The sequence below is a fragment of the Hyperoodon ampullatus genome, assembly GCF_949752795.1.
Source record: "Hyperoodon ampullatus genome assembly, chromosome: 15".
In the NCBI taxonomy this organism is placed as follows: Eukaryota; Metazoa; Chordata; class Mammalia; order Artiodactyla; family Ziphiidae; genus Hyperoodon; species Hyperoodon ampullatus.
The window spans coordinates 35,163,539-35,169,538 of record NC_136928.1 but is presented as its reverse complement, the minus strand read 5'-3'; positions in this window follow the sequence as shown (position 1 = coordinate 35,169,538).

The window sequence follows — 6,000 nt, the reverse complement described above, 5'->3', positions numbered from 1 at the left end:
TTCCACCTACATCAGCAACGGGGGCTTTTTAGCAAGAAGTCGTTATAGACAATAAAGTTACCATATATATTTTTGTAAATCTGATTTATTTAGTGTGTCCATTTCAAGGCTCCTACGTTAGGAAGGTCTGTATCTTTACTGAATGAAGAGAACTCAGCTTATGTACCTCAGCCTATGATGGAGGGGGGGAGGGGCGAGGGAGAGGGCAGGGCTTGATTCTGTCAACACTGGTTGCCTCCAGGGAAAGTAGCTCGAGGACAGAGGAGAAAGACTTATTTTTCACTGTATACCTTTTGTAACTTTTGTATTTGTACCATGTGTAAGCATTAACTATTCAAAAAATAAAGTAAAATGGGAAAAAAATTAAAGTTTCTGAAATGAAAAAAATGCAGATGCACAGAATCTAATATTCGATGCTTGACAATAAACATTCAATACTTTTCATCTCGCCAGGAACCTCTGAGCCATTTCTCCTCCTTGGCGCACCCTGGGTTTATTCCTTTCATTTGTGCTGGTGTTGGTTTTGTAAGCTCTCTTGCCACTCCAGCTTGCCCATGACCCATCTGTGCTTTGTACCCCAAACACAGTACATCCCGTGGGTAGACCGTCCATTATCCAGGGGAAAACAGTCCTACTGACCCAGTCAGTCTTACCTGCCATCCTGGATTGAGGTGTGGAAAGGATTAATGAGGGGTAGATCTGGTTGTTTCCACCTCTTTGGCATCAAGTAGCAGTGGGGAATTAGCGGAAAGGACTTGAGTACTGGAGTCAAACTCACTAGGACTTGCCTCTGCCAGCTACTAGCTTTAGGTCCTTGGGTGAGTCTTGAGTTTCTTCTTCTACACGTTAGAGTTAATATAAGCCTCATTGGGTCAACCTAGCACAATGCTAGAACTGTTCTGATTACCCTCCATCCCCAGTCCAAGAGAAGAGAGATTTTGATAAAATCTTACATCCAGCCAAACTCAGCGTACCTCTTCTCCCTGTTTTCCTTGGTTTCTACCCAAGGCCTAAGCCCCTCCATTCATCTATCACATCCTTTACTCTCACTTACATCCTTCCCTATACTTTTGCTCCCGTGACCCAATCTTCCTCTATTTCCTTCTTTTATTAAATGTGTTTTCATTTGCAAGTAACAGGCAGCTCAAGTCTAACTGGTTTGAACATTAAGGGCATTTATTGACTCAAGGGGCTGAAAATTCAGCAGTGGCAAGGGCCTTGGGTTGGCTGCAGTTCAGAATTACTATGGTCTCTGTTTCTTTCCGTCTCTCCACTCAACCAACCCTCAGCATTGCTTTATTCTGGGACTGACTCCCCTAGTGTTTATAGGCTGGATGTCAGCAGCAATTGGGCCCACATACTTCCTCACTATGTCCAGAGGGACTGAGAGGGAGTGAGTCCATAAGCATCAAACAAAAATCTTAACCTTCCATTAATTGGAATAGCACGAACCAATCATGGTGACTAGGAGACAGCCATGTGCTACTTCACTAAGGTCTAAATTGTCCACCCTTGAGCCAATCACCGTGGCAAGGGAGAGGAGATTACCATGATTAATTTAGACCAATGGTTCTCAACTGTGAGCAGTAACACCTCCTTAAGATTATTGAAACATGTTGTTATGACTGGGGGTATCACTGGCATTTAGTGGGTGGGAGCTAGGAGCTTCGAATGTCTTGCAATGTACAGGACAGTCCTGTACAATGAAGAATTGGCCTGCCTCAAATGCCAGTAGTGCCCCGCCAAGACATATTGGCTGAGACAATCAGGGCACATCACCCTGAAGTTGGGGGTTTACTTTCCTCTGAAGTGTGACAATACATAAACCACACTAGGGTGAAGAGATACCTGAACAAAAATGACCAGATCACTCAGCTCCTTCCTCACCTTTATTGGCTCCCTTCTGTCTACTTAAATCCCTCTTGACCATATCATTTACTTCCTAGCCCCATTCTGTTGTACCTACCCAGGTAAACCCTATTGTGGCAGTGATTCTTAGTATCTCCCAAGGCCTGGGCTCAAATTTTTAAATTTAAAATATAACTGGTTACATGGCCGTCCATAATAAAGACTAAAATTTTCAGCCTCCTTGCAGCTAGATGTGTCAAAGGACCAAGCTATGGTCAATGGATTTAGGTAGAAGTGGCATATACCCTTCTGCTGGTCCTGCCTTCTTCCTCCTGACCAAAATGCAAACAAAATGGATGGAGCTGGAGTAACCATGTTAGAACATGACATGGAAGCCAAACCCTGATGGCAAAGTAAGGCAGTTGAAGGAATTTTGATTCCTGACACACTGGTGCTCTATTCTAGCCCTATTAGTCTACCTGGATTTTTATGTAAGAGGGCAATCGACTTCTTTCATGTTTGTTTGTTTTTTTTTTTCTGTCACTTGCAACCAAACATAACTATGTAACAATATTAGACCAATCTAACTGCCTCCCCACATCAATACTGGGGGTTCAAATGCTGATGGTCAGTCAAATCACATGACTAAGCAGATCGTTGCCAATATCTGGTATATTCTCCACCCTCACCTAGGTCCTCAGTGCTGCCCAGCAGTGTCTCCAATTCTCTCCAGTAGCCACTTCAAACCTCCTTCATGCTCCTCAAATTTTCATTCTTTCTTCTCCTATTTCCCTCTCTGCTTATTTAAGAGGGAAGATACAAGAAACCATTAGATAAGAACTTCCCCCCTCAGTTGCCCACCTCCAACATTGCTTATATCCACACCATTGTTTTTTTTCCCCTTTTCTCCAGTTACAATGAAATTAGCTTGTCTCAGGCTAATTCTTCCCATGTGCTACGTTTCCAATCTCCTCTATCCTATGCTCTATCCATTATCCTCCTCCCCTCCTCCAAAGGCTCCTTCCTTTCAGCCTTCAAACATCCTTAAGTAGCTCTAATCTGCAAAGCAAACACACAAAAATCTTTCCTTCAACCTTGCATCTCTGGCCAGTTTTCTCCCTTCTCCTCCTCTCTCCTTCTTGCCTCTCCTCTATTCCCTATTTACTCCCTTCCCTCCCTTCTCTCCTTGGCTTCTCCCTCCATAACCAAACTATTTGACTTTTCCAGGTCTCCACTTCTTCATCCTCAAACCTCTGAAGCTTGGCTTCTGCTTCTCTCACTCCTTGAAAATGCAGTTGTCAAGGTCACAGACACCTTCCTTGTAGCTAAATCCAATGACTATTGCTCAACCCTTGATTTACTTTGCTCCTCAGTAATTTGACACTGTAGACCAGCCCTCCTTAATGGGTTCTCTTCTCTTGACTTCCACGTCATTGATCTCTTCTGGTTTTCTGTCGTTTTTCCTGACACCTCTCAGTCTTTCCTATGGGTTTCTCTTCTTCCACCCTAACCCTTAATGTTCCATCTGGTTGGGTCACAGCTTCCTGGGAGGTCTTACTCATAGGACCTCAGGTTGATACTCTCCAAATCCATATCTCCAAGGTGGATCTTATTTTGGGTTTCAGAATCACACATTCAACTGCCAACAGAACAGCATCATGGATAGTTTATAGTGATCTCAAACTACATTCATCCTCCTCCCTCCCTTCCCTATAAACCTGCTCTTCTGTTATACCATACAGGGAATGAACTACCATCTATCTAGTTGCCCAAGCCAGAGTTATGGCTCCTCTTTCATCTGGTCAGTCATAAAGTCCTGCCAGGTCTACTTTTAAATACATTAAATGTTTAAGATGCATCCGCCTCTCTCCATTCCCACTGCTACTTCCTGTATGCAGTTCCCCATCATCTCTCACTTGGGCTATTCTGCAACTTTTTGTCTCTCTGCATCCAGTCTTGCATACCTGTTCTCCACAGCAGTCAGAGAGAGTGATCTTTCAAAAGTGCAGATCTGGGGCTTCCCTGGTGGCGTAGTGGTTGAGAGTCCGCCTGCCGATGCAGGGGACGCGGGTTCGTGCCCCGGTCCGGGAGGATCCCACATGCTGCGGAGCGGCTGGGCCCGTAAGCCATGGCCGCTGGACCTGCGCGTCCGGAGCCTGTGCTCCGCAACGGGAGAGGCCACAAGAGTGAGAGGCCAGCGTACCGCAAAAAAAAAAAAAAAAAAAAAAAAGTGCAGATCTGGTCTCGTCATTCCCCATCTCCCTATGGCTATCAGGATAGAGCTCAAGGACGCCTTGGCTTTTCTTACAAAAGCCCTGTCTGATGTGTCTCCCGACTGTATCTTTTCCTCCCCTTTTTTGTACTTTCCACTTAGCCACATTCAGTTTCAGTTCCTCACATATGCACTGCTCTCTACTGGTGCTAAGCCTCTGCACAAGCTCATCCCTCGCTAGGAATCCTCTTCCCACTGCCTCCACTGCCACCTTCCCCTGTCCTCTTCCTTCAAGTCAGGCTTCTCTGACCTCCCAAGTCTGGTTCAGTGCCCCTATGTGCTCTTAAACGATCTTTATTTCTGTCATAGCACTTACACATATTGTAATTGCTTACTTACTCATTCCCTTTGACTAGATTTTCAGCATTGTGAGGGTAGGGACCATGTCTGTTTTATTCTTTATAGTTTCAGTGCCTCTCACTTACTAGATGCTCAATATATTTTTGTTGACTAAATGAACCCAAAGTAGGTATTCAATACATGCTTCCCTTCCCAGTGGATAAACACGTCTGACTAGTCAGGTAATTAGAAGGTATTCAATGAAACAACTGCTCTCAGGGTGAGGGAAACGAAAGAATCCCTCTCCAGACATCTTATTTAATGTTGAAAAAAAAAAAAACCCACTGAGTTTAATAGAGCACTGTAAATTGTTATGTTCGTGTGGAGAAAAAGACCAAATTAAAATCAGCTCTTGCTTTACAATTTAAGTTGTCAACAGGCTTTCTTCCTTGAGGTTTCCCCATGACTCCCACAGAACAAGGAGAGAAAGATGTATCACAACTGTCAGCAAAGATTCTCATTACTTTCCTCTCCACTCAAGAATGAAGTTCCTCTCTCCTATCTTGTGATCTCAAGGTTGCTAGAAAATTAAAAATAACTCTTCATCCTTCATGAAAGAGAAGGGTCCAGTTCTGCTCAAATATTCAATGAATATTTAACTGAAGGCTGACTCTATGCAAGACATCCTCTTATTTTTCACACTCTAAGTTTTATGAAGGATCAAACTTTGTCTCCTGCAAGTATTTTATTCTCTTGCACAGACTTCCCTTCAAGAGGGCAGCCTGTACTCTATTGCCAAAGGCCCTCTAGCTTTTAAGCAGCAGAATGAAATCAGATAAATAGGTTCTGTCCCAGACATACAGGTCCAAATCACATCACTCATTTAAGACACCAAGAAGAATTTTGCTCTGAGCTACTTTTCTAATCATATTGATCATGATGTATTGCACTACTTACTCTTTCCTATCCATTCATTCCAGTATATATTAGCCCCTGGTACCTGTTTGCTGGTCATAGAATAGTTTTTCTCCATGAGAAAACAATTGGTCCAGAAAGGAGATCAAATTTTGGATCAAACAGCAAACCAACTCCACTATCTCCAATTTCATTTAAAGAACTGAGCTTCTGGAATTTCACAAAAGCATGGCATTACCTTGTTGGCACCCATCTAAGTTTAGTTTGCTTAGATACAATGCCAGAAAACACAAAGCAAATGCTGGCATTTCAGAAATGCTGTGTTGGCTGGAAATGAACCATGAAAACGGAAGCAAACGGAAGCAAATGAAAGGGGGTCTTAAAGTCAGTGTGTTCTTGCCAATCAGGAAGATGAAGTTGTCACTGCGTAAGATTCCATTTTGTTTACTTATACCAAGTTCACCAAATAAATAAAGACTTCTATCACCTTTCCACATAAAAGAGAAACTTAAAAAAAAAGAAAGCCACAAAACAGATTTTCTGGAAATGTTCTCACTCAATGAGATGTGAGCTTCCCGTTGTGTGTAAATCTTCTCTAGTGAATGCTGGGTCTTATGGTTACAAGTGTACTTACGAAACAGACCAGTGGTATTTGGGAACCCAGAAGGTTAGTTGGCAGCTCAAAG